The sequence below is a fragment of the Clarias gariepinus genome, chromosome 4 (assembly GCF_024256425.1).
Source record: "Clarias gariepinus isolate MV-2021 ecotype Netherlands chromosome 4, CGAR_prim_01v2, whole genome shotgun sequence".
NCBI lineage: Eukaryota > Metazoa > Chordata > Actinopteri > Siluriformes > Clariidae > Clarias > Clarias gariepinus.
In genome coordinates, this window is record NC_071103.1 from 3438121 (window position 1) to 3453383 (window position 15263).

Below are 15263 nucleotides of genomic sequence, written 5' to 3' on the forward strand. Positions count from 1 at the left end.
CCGTCCAGACGTCTCCGGGACGAAGCAGAGCGTCGGAGCGCCGTGTTTTTACCCACTGTTGCGTAATTGGATTTCTCGCTCTGAATGGCCTTCGAGAGCCTCCTTGTAGCATCGTGAGAGCTGAATTACCGAGCAGTAGGTGGTAAACATCAGGTCTTTCCAATGATATCGGTTACCGCCTTACGCAACGCTCACAACGTGTTGCTCGGACATCTAATGAACGCGCTCATCTGTAGGGAGCGATTCTAGATGAATAGGGCGAATAAATAAGCGTTTAAGAAAATAGCTCTCATCGCCATCGTTCGGTCCGGAATGGACAAGTGCATGGCGCCTAACTGAATACGCGCACCGCGCCGCCTGAGCTCTCGAGAGGAGTCACCTCTCATGTCTGGCTTGAGGGATTTTCCAAAAAAAAGAAAAAGAAAAAAAAAATCTTTTTCTACCTTTGCGTCTTTGTAAGGCGATGAAGAGTGTGAGTCGCGAGGCCCTCGGGGTCTCCCCTGCTCTCGGCTCGATCTTGTCTCTCCACTCCTCAGAGCTTTGGCATGAAAAGCATCCTCTGGGGACAGAGAGGAAAAGGTCAGGTGAGGAGACGTCCTCTGGGCACCGGTAGACCCCCGGGGGTGGGGGCGAAAGAAACCCGCGGCAGTTGGACTTTAAAGTAGAAACGCTTGGCGCGATAGCAACGTCAGGGTTCTTCTCATGTTCTTCCAGAGCTCGGGGTCACGCGACAAATTTGTCCATCGTTTATGTCCTGTTGCGTAACGACGCATCTCGACTCCGATCTATTAATTGTTTTACGCAGTTCTGCTTTGTGTTTTAACGTTTATGGAAGGAGTCTTCTGTGTCAGAGGTGATCAGGGTGTACATGAGGTTTACTCTTATATATTTTTATCCTATTACACATCTGAGCAGGTGGGGGTTAAGGGCCTTGCTCAAGGCCACAACAGTAGATGCTGGGGTTTGCTCTCGGCTCGAACCTTCTGGAACCTTCTGATCCTACCTTCTGAACTACCCCGAACCCGTTTAAAAAAAAAAAAGTCATGGTAACAATGCTACGCTTAATCACCGCACCTTCTCGATTAGTTTCCTCCACCGGCACCACCTGCGTTCACACGCAGCCCAGTTCCATGTGTTACTTTCAGCTACACTTTTTTTTCTCCGAGAAAATGCAAACAAGTGTGTGAGTGTGTGTTTACGTATACACATTTAATGTAAGTAAAGCACTTAAAAGTTTCATTTACGTTAGCAATCCCGCGTGTTATTCGATCTTGAGACGAGAAGCCGCGCGATGTGTTAGCATTTAGCAGGGTGTTGAACCTTTTAAACCCTACACTCATCGTGTCATTTATTTCCAGGCTTCTGCTCAGACGTCTCGTCCATATTAACCCTGGACGCCTTATAGGGGGAGAAAAATGAAAAAGTGAAAGCGTGTCCGCCCGTGTGAGTGAGGCGTTACCATAGAGACGATAACGCATTAGGAAGAGAAAACGTGAACATAAAACCAACTTCCGACCGAAACACAGACCTTATTTGGGTTGTGTAAGTTGTACGTGCTTTCTGTGTGTGTGTGTGTGTGTAAGAGTGAGAGAAAGAGCCAAAATGAAGAGCAGAGAGAGGGGGGAGGGGTTTCCTCGTATTAGCATGAGAAAGACGGCCCACCATTCGAAGCTTCTGCCTCATCTGCTGAATCATAATTTCATTCAGTTCTAGTGTCCTCACAGGCCAAGGACACTGATGGCCAGGCCCTCACACACACTCCTGGGAGCTTGTGCTTCCTAATGTTCGAGACTGTGTGTGTGTGTGTGTGTGTGTGTGTGTGTGTGTGTGTGTGGGGCCGGTGCTCTCTGCCCTAGCCCATCTGCTACTTTTCCCACAACCTTATTTGAGCTGTCGAGGAGTGTGTGTAAAAAGTGACGCAAGTGCAATCAACACATGAATTAAAATGTCATTTGTTCTGACTTGGGGGGGACCGACGGCGTCGGTTCGACCCGATAACAGAGCGGTAATGACACACAGACGTCAAAATACGACTGCGTCTGGGGGAAATATAAACACGAACAATTTCTCTTTAAACACTTGATACGGTTAGAAATGTAATGATCGGAAGCGCGCGTGTGTGTAACCGCTATTCAGATTGACTCGTCAGGATCAATAACAACCGGCGACGTAATCAGGACAGCGGGATGATTTAAATAAATAAATAAATAAAAATACTTAATATTGAGTCACTGTTACCGTCACTGGTGTGTTTTTCACAAGAAAAAAAAACAGTTAAAACATGAAAATGTAATAATTCAGGATCGAAGCAAATGTTTTGGCGCTCTGCGTCGCCAGGTTTAAGAAAGGGAAATTATTTGTAAAAAAATAAAAGGTTAAAAATATTTTCCGAGGCCCGTCTCGGTACCGAGCGCTTGTTATGATTAGACTGAACTTTGAGTGTAATTACGGAATAAAGCTGTGTGAGCGAAGCCACAATGAATAAATAAAGACCTTGAACATTATCTCTACTAATACTCCTCCTTCTCTCTCTTTCTCTCTCTCTCTCTCGTTCTCTCGCTGGTATCATTCTTTGAATTATGGAGCCCGGGGCCCGGCACAAGGTCACCTCTTTACCCCCCCACCAAACCACCCCCGACCCCCCCCCCCCCCCAACACAACATTTTGTGTCTTTGTCCCGTGTCGCAGAAGGAAAGGGTTAACTCTGGGCTGAATGTAATTACTGAATGAATGGAATTACAATGCGCCTGCAGCAAGTTTGCGTCTTCCTTATTTATTAAGGCAGCTGATGGGCCAGGTTTGATGAGGCACTCTTCGGGCATAATTGAGTCATCACACAAAGAGGGGGCTTCGGCAGCATTCACCGAGGTTTTATCAGCCGCAAACAGACCTGATTACTGGCAGTTACACTCTGATCTGCCAGGAGGAGGGGGCAGACCGAAGGAAAAAGAGACAGAGAGACGGAGAGAGAGAGAGAGAGACGGAGAGACGGGGAGAAAAAAAACTTTCCTGTTTGGAGTTCACCCCGGGAATCGTTTCCACCTTCCTAGTTTTATACGCGGTTGCTATTTTTGGGTTAAATAAAGCCAAAGGAGAAATGTACATAAATAACAACAAAGTAAAACATCTGTGATTATCCGGCGCTCTCAGGTGGAGTTGATCCAGACGTATTTCAATGCGCGATGTTTGGACGCGGTACGGACACGAGGCTAATGAGAAGACGCCGCCGCTTTCAGGAGCGCTGGGCGACATGCAAATGGTCCCGTGTAAATCGAAACCTTGTAATCACGGTGTATTGAAAAAACAAGAACAAAAAATTTTTTAACTTCTGCAATGATTCACATGGGTTTTTTTGTATTATTATTATTATTATTATTTTATATATATACATGATTTGTTTGCATTCCATCAGCCGAGAGGAAACGGAGGTTCACATTCGGGAAAAATCCCAAAGTTTGAAATACGTTAAAGCATTAAATAATTTTTTAAAGCATAATTAAAATAAAACGCGCCGTCTGTCATCAGGTGTGTCGTCTAGGATCAACCGCGGGCAAAGTTAATATTAACGTCTCTGACACCTGTTTCAGCACCGTACAGTAGATTTCCTTTGATGTTCACGCAGACGCTGTTTTCTAACGCAGCATCCGCGAGAGCGTGATCGAGACGAAGAACTTCACTGAACGGGAAAGATTTTGTCTTCAGATACTATATTATATTCATATTAAAGATAGATAGATAGTCGATAGTTTATTGATCCTGAAGAAAAAGTCCAGATGTCCAGCAGCAGTAGAGACACTGGACACTATAAATACAGTCCGTATACACAAACATGTAAAAACTCAGACGCATAAACAGACATAACGTAATCTTCTCTTTAAAAAAGAAAACAATAATTATACCAGCCTGCTCCTGTGCTGTTGTAAATTTTCCCCTGATCGCGCCCAAAACCCCAACACCCCCCCCCCCTCACGCCCCCACCCTTTACCCCGACAGAGGTACGTTTGATCCTCAGGCCAAATTGGTCATTTCATAAAGAGGAAGCGGCCACTTTTATCCCTTTTCCCAACACACACTCACTTCAGTGATGAGAAAAAAAAAAAAAAGAAAAACGCATCCAGGAATCCTAACATGGAATTAATCGCTTGGCCGGTGCACACAGGGAAACGGAAAACAAACAAACAAACAACAAAAATCCTCACCCTGGCCGGGTCCGGAGAGCAGAGAGGAAGATGAAAGAGAGAGAGAGTTGGACACTTTCAGGAGTTTTGTGGAGCGTCTCCAGCCGAGACCAGACGTCCCACGACATCGAGTGTAAGTTACAGGAGGATAAACAGTACCGCGTTCTTTAAGGAAACTCGCAGAAAGTTTAACAGGATCGACTTTGCGATTGAAACTTCCTTTTCTTTTTCCTTTTGCTGGAAAGTTCTTCGCTGTTTAAACTGTAATAATATTTAATAAACATGTCGTCGAGGAAGCTGCGGTCCTGTTTAATGACATCTGAGCCGCGCGTCCTGTTCAAAACGCTACCTGAATTCGGTGACCTTTACTCTTTGTTAGTCTTTTCATGTGTGTGTGTGTGTGTGTGTGTGTGTGGTGGGCTGAACAATAGGAGCTCTGGTGAAAAAAAAAAAAAAGGCCAGGTGTTAGTGGAGAAAACTTCCACGCCTATTCTGCGTCTCGGCCTGAGCAAACGCACCCTGAGTGGCACCAGGTGGCTTCGGTTCAAGGCGAAGATAAAAAGGTTCGAGCTAAAGAATAAAGTAGACGGAAATACCTGTGAGTACGAGCTCTGGCCGGGGCCTTCGCTTTGGAAAAACAGGAATAAATACGTAAATTACGTAGAAATGAGAAGGTGTGTGTGTGTGTGTGTGTGTGTGTGGGACCTTCAGTATCAGGAGGAGTTTGCGAGGAAGCCGCGGTTTAAACTCCTGATTCCTAATCAGATTGCACCGAAATGAACAGCTCGTATGGCAGCTGTACTGTTCCCAGGGTTAATTACCTTTCACCGCGCTCGCCTAATGAGTCAGCTGCCGCTGTCATTAAACAACGCCACTTCAAGCGCCGCTCCTTCAGCCTGCACAAACACCGGTCCCTCTCCCGGCTCCGCTCGAGCGCAGGAAGCTACGCCGGCGACCGGGGGACGGCCGGCGACAAAGAGGGGAAAGGTCACGGTTCGCGGCATATGTTCAGAAACCGGAGCCTCGTGACACCGAGCACGACATTTAACCCTAAAGATTCCCATCCGTCTGAGACGGCTTTCCAGCTTATTCTCTATTTAAATAACAATTGTTTATTCTTTTGTGTGTGTGTGTGTGTGTGTGTGTGTGTTTGTCCTTCTTCCACAAGAGCCAACAGTTTTGCTAGTCTGCTAGTGTGGCGAAATCCCCCGGCCACCTCGGATTACAAACTCGAGGCCTTTAACTCGTGCCAGTCGAAATCCGTGTTAGCTCGGCTTCACCTTCGCCAGGAGCGCGTCTGGAATCCGCTGTTCCTGAGAGTTTTAGACGCTGAAACTCAGGGCTAATGTGACGGCGGATAGGGCGGTTCCGCTGAGGAGAGCCCGGTTTCACCAACGAGTTTTATTTATCAGAAACACGACGCGGGAATAAATCTTAAAATTAACTTTTTAAACTTTTAAAATATTGACAGAATTGTGTTGCTGAACTGCTGCGTGGATTCTGTACACTGAAGAAAAACCCTGAGGTTTAGGGATGAATATATTTAAAGTCCCTGCACTTCCTCTCTCTGTCTCTGATTTTTTTTTTGTAGCATAAGCCATTTGTAAAATGAACATTTGAAAATATTCTCCAGCATCAACACACACACACACACACACACATGCACCATTTTGTATTTAAAAAGGTTACCGGGGCCGTACAGTATTTCAGCAGATGGAGCTCGATTATGATCGCGTACACCGAACCAATAAAATGTAACTTGGCTCTAAAACAAATAAATAAAAACGCAAACCTCCGCACCTGGTCCGACCGCTCGCTCTCAGCCGGCCGATTAAACCTCAAAAAAACAAACAAACTAAAAAAAAAAATCTTATTTTTATGGACTAGCAAAAACTTTGAAAAAGTGTAAAAAAAAACATTTACACTCTAAAGAATTAAAACGGGTTTTATATGTTACAAGTGCAGAGAATAATCAGTACATAATCAGGACTACTGGACTTCACTTCACTCGACTCGACACAATCTGTACATTTCTGATCCATAAACTCTCTAAAGCCGCCTTTTTGAACCTCTCAAAAAGTTCTCGGATTTTGAGGATGAAACCGCCCCAAGCTAAAATCTCTGATCCTTTTACATATATGTTTATATCGACGCTAACCACTCGAGCGCCTTACCGTTTCTATAGTTACAGTTATTTCTATATAACATCGTGTATGGACTTCCTTTATACAGCTTTGGAAAAAAATAAAAGACGCTGCGACTTTCTCCAGGAAACTTCTGGAATGTCATGGAGAGGTCACAAACCATCAAATAAAGCGGAGCCGTTTGCTTTTTTTGCTAAAAGAGTGGAACTGTATAAAGTTACCCAACAGCAATGTGGAAAACTGGTGGAGAGACAAAACACATGCAAGCTGTAACTGTAAATCGGGGTTATTATTCCACCTAATACTGATTTCTTAATGTTAATGAGCCAAAATTTATTTACAAATTATTTGCATAATTTGCAAATTTGCATTATTTGGTTTTATTTGAGATATTAAAGCTTTGTAAATACTGCAGGATCTGGGGTTATTTTGATGTGTTGTGATGATGTCATTTCCTATTTAAATATACTTTCTAAAAAACAATAGTGATATTTTTAATACAGTAGAAATATCGTCAACAGTCCGGAAAAATGAAACAAAACTGTTCATCTCACCAACACATGCAGCTGTAAGAAAAAAAAAACATCAACTTATTATTTTTTGCAGTGGTCTCTTTTTTTCTTTTTCTTTTCAGAGCTGTACATTAAGGAAACACTTCTTACGAGTACATGTTATTTTAATACGTTTTACGGAAGGAGTCTCCAGTGCCAAAATTTTTTAAAAAGCTTTTTAAAATTGTCTCCTAAACCTCAAGCGAAAGCGAGAGGGAAAAAAAAGACACGACAGTAATGTAACAACTGTGTTACGACTGTGTAACAAGACATCTTTTTTTTTTTTTTTTTTGCTAATGTTTAGACCAAAAAAAAATATGACTTTTACAAGGGGGAAAAATGAGAAAGATTTTAAAGGGATCAGAAAATAATCAGCTCCAAGATGCCGGCTCCATCGCACCAGGACCAGCAGGAGCAGGTTGTTGATTATTTTCCTTTATCAGGACAAGAGCGAGTGTTTTCTTTCTGCATCTAATGGCTCAGGTTGTTGATATCTTTAGCCCGCGCTAGCATAAGGACCATACGGGTTTGTTTTGCGTGTAGATAAGACAGCACTCGCGCAGGTCACTCTGGATACCAGACGTTAATGTAAATATTACTCAAACGCCGGAGCTGATATCAGGAACCAGTAGATCGGAGGTACAAAATAAACAAATATATAAATAAATGAAACGGTTAGATCGGCACATCAGTGCGACGCGATTAACATGTCACCTGAAGGGAAGGGGCCGCCGCCGCCGCCGTCACGCTCTGGGGCTTTGAAGTGACGGCGTACTAAAGTGCACTCTTTCTCTCGCATCATATCCTGACCCTTCATCTCTCCTTCTCTCGCTCGCACTTTCAAGCTAAACACACCGAACACCAAACACGCTCGGTCGCACTGAAGCGCGTCCCTGCGAGCCTTTCATAGCACGATTAAATAAAATACAAAAAAGAAAAAAAACAAAAAACAGAGCCTGAGAGACAGGAGGAGGAGGTGTGTGGGGGGAGGGGGGGTCGGTTTGTTGGGTGGAGGGGACGGAGGTGTGTATTGTGTTGCACGGACCCCGAGATCGAACCCCCCCACCCCCTCCATCCCTCCTCCTCCTCCTCCCTTTTCTTTCTTTCTTTCTGTCTTTCCTTCTTTCAAGACTTTTTTGTCATTCACTTAACGTCGGTTCTCGTTAGCTGAGCCGTGTAATGAGGGGAATTAGTTTCCGTGTAAATATAACCACGCGGCGACCCTGAAGGTGCAGCGCGGCGTCCGGGACAAAAATCCCGACATAAATGCGAATTTAAATAACATAGAATCTACACTGATCAGGGGAGGAACGGGGATGTTTTAAAGCCCGACTGGGATAAAAAAAAAATTTTTAAAAAGAAGCAAGTTTGGTAAAGATATTTAAAAAAAAGTTTTCGTAGTTTAGTTTTAGAAAATTGGATGGTGAGATTTCACGTCATGTCGTAATTCTGTTATTAAGGACACATTTAACAAAACAGGACTCCAGGGGAAAGATATTCGGATATTCTAATCCTGTAAAATTAATTGATTTTAATTTGTTGTCTGGGGAAAAATGAACCAAAAAAATGTAACATTCGTAAGAAACAAATTCTTTAGTGTAAACGCATAAAAAAAATTAAAACCGTCAAAAAATAAATAAAAAAACGATTAGTATTAAAACATGCTAACATTAGAAATGAAATGCAGGTGAAGTGATCACTTGGAGGGTTTAAGGAAAGAAACTGAATCTTTCTGAAGTCTGAATTTGCACTGATTGAAGGTTCAGCTGTAATCGTGTAGTTTGGGGGATAAATGAATTACCGCGTGCGCTCGCGGCCGTGACAGCTGTCTGTACGCATCGGGGACACGTGCACCGGCCGACTTGACCCTTGTTAGGAAAAACAAAACACACCCTCACCCTCCATGCGTGTGCACACACACACACCAGACACACACACACACACAAAAGGCTCCTGAAGCCTGGGACTTGCCTAGTGAGGTCACTGGAGATTTTCCAGACAAGCCCAGTCCGGAGGAGAGGCGGGGGGGTGCATGAGCGAGCGGGAGGGGGGGGGCATGAAGAATAAAAAAAAGGAAGAGGGGGAAAAAAAGAGAAAAAAAAAGAAGGACAGGCGGCGAATCTCATTTTAGCAGACCGCACACAATCTGGGCTCCCACACAACTATCTCTGCCTGACCGCTTTCTATTTATCCTTTATCAGTGTTTACCAACCGCTACTTTTCTTTCATTCCCCGCTGCGAGGCCGTCCTCGTACTATCAGTCAACAGCTGACACGACGTGGAACGGCCTCAAAGGCGAGACAGGAAGGGATCAAAACTGGAGCGAAAAAAGCTGTTTAAACAATGCAACAGAGGAAATAAATTCAGAAATCCTCGCCGTTCCTGCGGCCCACGAGGGCACGAGGCGCTGCTTTGTACTCGGGCCAGCTAACAGAACCGCGGGCCGCGAGGTAGCGTTTACAAGGTGCGCCGATCTTTCTGGTTAAATAAAAAAACAAAACAAAAAACAAAAGAGCGACGATGATGATGATGATGATGAAAACACTCTGACTTCCCACGTTTCCATTCCAGCATGTCCATTAAACTTCACACTCACACACACGTGAACACACACCTCATACATTAGCTAATCTCATTCTTTTAAGCGGACGTGAGAACTTTAAAATTCTCACCAGGTTTACGTTTCTTTCGCTTTTTTTTCCAACGACGTTTCTATTTTTACAAATTATTTTAAACCTACAAGCTTGAAACAAAAATCAATTCGATTTCAATTCTCTCTCTCTCTCTCTCTCTCTCTCTCTCTCCAGCCGTGTTTCACTGTTCAAAAAGTTAAGTAATTAATTACGTTTATCCCTTCGCCAGCTGCTCCGTGGCAGATGGAACATTTTCAGAAACCTTGTCGAATTAAATCCAAATAATTCATTTTCCGGGATTAACTAAAGTGAAGTTTGCGCATGAGTGAGAGTGAGAGAGAGAGAGAGAGAGAGAGAGTGGAGGTTAGGTGGAGGGAGGAGGCAAGGAAGAAAAAACGTAAAAAAAAACAAAACAAAACAAGACTCACAATAACGCGACTACAAAGCTACGCCGATCCGCAATTAGCGAGCGAACGTTAGCGTGCTCCGGGTTGAGCTGTGGCGGAATAATCCGACCCTGTCAGAAGGGAAGTGCGTTCAGAGCACCATTTAGAGCTACATCGTAATTAGGACACGTTACACACCAGGCGCAAAAGTAATGGCACCCCTGGCAGAGAAGGACGAGCCAGTAGAACGATCCTTTAAATAGAACTTTTTTTTGTGTGTGTGTGTGTGTGTGTGTGTGTGTGTAGTGTAGTATAGTGAGTGTAAAGTCAGGAGGCAGCACCATGGACAGTTCCTAGAGCTCCACTCAGAGCCACACACACACACACACACACGCCTACGAGTGAGTGAGTAAAACAGAAAGCAAGAAGCAGGAATAAAGTGTTACAGGACAGAACGACAGACACAAGTGTGAGGAAGACGATCTCCATCTTCAGCTTCCAAAACAAGCAGTTCTGTGTAACAATAAGCTGAGAGTTTACAAGAGTAAAGAGAGTTTGCTTACGTCTAATCAGACGGCTAAACGACTGGAATAAAAAAAAAAGAATGAGAGAAAAATGTTTGGAATAAGGTATCGGATCAGCTTTAAAGTTCAGAAGGATTTTCTGATCAGCGTGTTCACGTGTTCACGTGTTCCTCAGCAAGATACAGCGAGATCAGACCGAAGATTAGACTAAACACTCGAGATTAGACTCAGGCTTAGGGTTTAGCCTTTTTCATGTGTTTCGACAATAATACACAATTTTTTTACAGCAGAAACAAGTCGAATATAAACAAGTGATTTCCTGTAAAATGACGTGGAACGAGAAGTTCAAATCTAACGAATAAAACAAGCACGAATTTACACTTATTTTCAATAAAATGAAGTTTAATAATCATCTATAAATTTCTCGACAATTAACAAAAAATCAGTAAACAGTAATCCGAGTGATACGAAATAATAAACATCCAGATGCTTAAAATATCAATTTTCCTGCAAAAATTGTGAAATATAAATATATGAAAAAATCCTAAACAACAGCTACAACAAAACATCCAGTTACTGAGTCAGACCTTCTCAAAAAATAATAATACTAATGAAAATCATAAAATCTGTGTGTGTGTGTTTAATCGAGAAGTGATTTGTAAATCTGTTTAAAGCTGAAACTGTGTTTAAACCAGCAGGAATTCATCAAATTTAAAATTGAAAGGTTTTTTTATTCTTACTTTCACTTATAACTAAATTTTACATTTACTTTTTTTCTCAGCAAGACAGAAAAGTTGCATCTACTGACGACAGAGAGGGAGAGCGGCGATGTGAGGTGAGATCGCTCAGACGTTTTAGTGAGGAAGAAAAAAATCAAATCGAAGAGACAGAAAGAGAGAAAGAGAGAAAGAGAGAGAGAGAGAGAGAGAGAGAGAAAGAGAGAGAGAGAGAGATTGTTCATCCCGAGTGCACTGAATTCGTTTAAAAACAAAATGTCAGAAATACATTTCAATTCTTACACACACACACACACACACACTAACAGAGAGCTCTGACAACACGTGAACGAACGACAAAAGTTTGCGTATGTTGTGTCTGTGTGTGTGTGTGTGTGTGTGTGTGTGTACAGCTGTCTGACTGAATAAGGTGCACAATGCTAACACACGGTGCGTTCAAAAAAAAAAAAAAAAAGCAAAATCAGTGTAGAAAAACCTCTTGGCACTAAATTTACCCTCCGATATTGCGAGCAGGAAATAGGTCAGGCTTCTTAGAGCCGGTTAATCTCGTCACGGCCTGTCAGAACCCGGCACGCGCTCGGGGATGAGTGGCAAAGACAGAGAAACATCGAAATAACGCAAATTAAAAATAGCAAATCCGAGGAATTCGAGAGAAGCGCACAGTGTCGGGTTTGTAGGAAAAAAGACCTGTGTGTGTGTGTGTGTGTGTGTGTGTGTTAAAATCAGTCAAAATAAACACAGCAGTTACACCAGAAGGAAGGAATAAAAAAAACTTCTTGTTAAAGAACTGAAACTAGAAAGAGAGTAGAGGAGTGAGAGAGAGACAGACCTCGTCACCGGCGCCGCTGATGAAGTTGGAGAAACAGAGAGACAGAGGGACAGAGAGAGAGAGAGAGGGACAGAGAGAGAGAGAGACAGAGAGAGAGAGGGGAAGAGAGCGCTCCTTCTCTCCTTCTCCCTGACCGCACGACGCTGCTCCGACCGACGCCGCCGCTGGTGCTTTTTCAGACGTACTCCCTGTGAATATGACACGACAGTGTGTGTGTGTGTGTGAGAGAGAGAGAGAGAGAGAGAGAGTGTGTGTGTGTGTGTGTGTGTGTGTGACAGTGCACCGATAAGCACCTGCGCTCGGCTCCGGCTCCACGTCACACCTCCCTATTCATGCGCCTTCAATATGATGCACATTTGCACATCAACAGCAGCAACAGCCCTCCACACACACACACACACACACACACACACACACACACACACACACACACACACACACCACTCCCACATCCAGAAAAAAAAAATAAAATACAAACCAGCCCACAGAGGGGAGGGACAGAGACACGGTCCCCTCTGTGTCCGTCTGTCTCATTCTCTCTGTCTGTCTGTCAATCTCTGCTTCTCTCTCAGACCTGGTGTCTTTCTCTGTCTGTCTGTCTGTCTGTCTGTCTGTCTGTCTCAGACCTGGTATCTCTCTCTGTCTGTTTCCCTGTCTGTCTATCTCTCCCCAAGTCTGTCTGTCACTGTCAGACCCAGTCTCTCTCTCCCAGTCTGTCTGTCTGTCTGTCTCGCTTCCAGTCTGTCTGTCTGTCTCTTTCTACCAGTCTGTCTGTCTCTTTCCAAGTCTGTCTATATGTCTGTGTTTTTACCAGTCTGTCTATCTCTCTCCGAGTCTGTCTGTGTGTCTCTCCACCAGTCTGTCTGTCTCTCTCCAAGTCTTTCTGAATGTCTGTCTCTCTTCCAGTCTGTCTGTCTCTCTCCCATATGTCTGTCTCTCTCCAGTCTGTCTGTCTCTCTCCCATATGTCTGTCTCTCTCCAGTCTGTCTGTCTGTCTCTCTCTACCAGTCTGTCTGTCTGTCTCTCTCCACCAGTCTGTCTGTCTCTATACCAGTCTGTCTGTCTGCCTTTCTCTCTACTGGTCTGTCTGTCTGTCTGTCTCTCTCCAGTTTGTCTCTCTGTCTGTTTCTCTCCCAGTCTGTCTGTTTGTCTATCTGTCTGTCTCTCTCTCTCTTTCACTGTCTGTCTGCCTCTCTCAGACCCAGTGTCTCTCCCAGACTGTCTGTCTCTCTCCCAGTCTGTCTGTCTCTCTCTCTCACACTGTCTGTCTGCCTCTCTCAGACCCAGTGTCTCTCTCCCAGACTGTCTGTCTCTCTCCCAGTCTGTCTGTCTATCTCTCTCTGATACTGTCTGTCTCTCTCCCAGTCTATCTGTCTGTCTGTCTCTCTCTCTCCAAGTCTGTCTATATGCCTGTCTCTTTCCTAGTCTGTCTCTCTCCCAGTCTGTCTGTCTGTCCCCCAGGTTGTCTGCCTCTCTCAGATCCAGTGACTCTCTCCCAGTCCTTCTGTTATTTTTTATTTCTGTCTTTCTCTCAGTTTGTCTGTCTGTCTTCCAGTCTCTCCTTCTCTCTTTCCCTCTGTCTCTTTGACTTGGTTCAGTTTATTGTCCCATTCTGTCTCTTGCTCTGGCTGTTTTCCTGTTTTACTCTGACTTTAGGTCTCTCTTTATCTGTCTGTTATTTCTGTCTGTTACCGTCTCTCTCTCTCATTCTTGGTCTCTCTTTGTCTGTCCTTCCCTTGCTCACTGTCTCATATTCTGTCTCTGTATCACTCCTTCTGTCTCACTGTTCTTCTGTCTGTCTGTATCAGTCTCCCTCTCTCTGTCTCTCTCTCTATCTATATATCGGCCCATCTCTGTCTATCTGTGCCTCTCTTTTTCTCTTCCTAAGTCTTACCTCTGCCTTTGTCTCACCATCTCTGTCTGTCTGTCTGTCTTGTCTCTCTCTCTCTCATTGAATTATATCTGCCTGTTTCCTCCTTAAGTGTGTGTGTGTGTGTGTGTGTACAAACAGTAAAAACTTGATATTTTTGTGTAGTTGCGATTGTGTTATTGGACAGACACACACCCCCACCCTCACAGTCCCCTCCTCTCTCTCTCTCTCTCTCTCTCTCTCTCTCTCTGGTCTCCTCCTCCTCCTCTCCGTATCAGTCACCATGCAAATGAGACGGAATGTCACTCCTCAGCAGCAGATGGCCAGGGACGATAACAATGGCTCAACACACCACTTTCAGTGTCTGCCACTTTATTGCTAAGGAAACAACAAGCACAAGTGGACGAGGGGACGGCTACACACACTCGCGCACACACATGCGTACACACACACACACACACACACAATCACACGTACATGAACGTTTACTTACTTTCTCTATATATAATATTTATTTCACCTTTACACATGTGTGTGTGTGTGTGTGTGTGTGTGTGTTCGCGTTATCCTTCGCAGTGGTGTCGCTCGGTGACTATGAGAGCTGCCTCAGTAATTATTAGAGTAATTAGACGTAATTCCTCCCTGTGGGCCTCTAAACACACACAACCATATATGGAACTATGTGTGTGTGTGTGTGTGTGTGTGTGTGTGTGTGTGTGTGTGTGTGTAAGGAAGCATCATGCATGTGTTGTGTGACAAAGGCCATAATCGCGTTGACGTCACTGCAACTCTGGAGCCGGCTGACTTTTGTAAACACACACACACGCACGCACACACACACACGCGGTTACGTGCAGCCTAAAGCAAACAGCGTGCGAGCGTTTAACAAATAGAGGCCAGATTAGAATGACAAAGAGGGCCACACTTCTGGGAGGAGTCACCAGTGAGAGTGTGTGTGTGTGTGTGTGTGTGTGTGTGCGCGCGCTCATATCTGTTTCATGTCCCCCTCCTGGTCTCCTGAGGATAATATGTAAGCACTGCGCTGAGGAGTTTAGGGAACAGAAGGCCACGCCGCTGCTTAAGGTTTTTTGGCCGTTGATCTCGTCTGAGATTTCATTTGAAAGTCTAATTTCGCGACAGCTTTCTCGACGTTCGTCACATTTATAAAGTCTATACATGAGAGGCGACAGATTTGTTGGCGCCCGATCGTTCTTACAAAATAAAAAACTCCATGTTTTTTTTTTAAGTCCTCCCCCTATCTCTCTCTCTCTCTCTCTCTAAACTCCATGAGCGACTCAACAACAACAACAACAACAACAACAACAAAAATCCCCCAAATAATCTGAAGCGTCTAATCCGACACTCGTGTTAAACTGAAGTCCAACGTTCTGATCGTTTCTAGCATTTTCTT

At 44.2% G+C, this 15263-nt stretch overlaps 1 protein-coding gene across 3 annotated transcripts in view; it reads right to left on the minus strand.

The window, feature by feature from the left end:
• Positions 1-12327, minus strand: part of st18 (ST18 C2H2C-type zinc finger transcription factor) — a 48546-nt gene extending 36219 nt beyond the window's left edge. Inside the window, exons 1-2 of one of the 3 annotated variants that reach the window (XM_053493731.1) lie at positions 12276-12327; positions 444-559 (exon numbers count right to left, since the gene is read on the minus strand). The gene's annotated coding sequence lies outside the window, so the exon portion shown is untranslated. Of the gene's footprint in view, positions 1-443; positions 560-11982; positions 12052-12275 lie in introns of those variants that run through there. The other 2 variants (XM_053493730.1, XM_053493733.1) reach the window with 2 other exon arrangements.
• Between the last annotated feature and the right edge of the window lie 2936 nt (positions 12328-15263).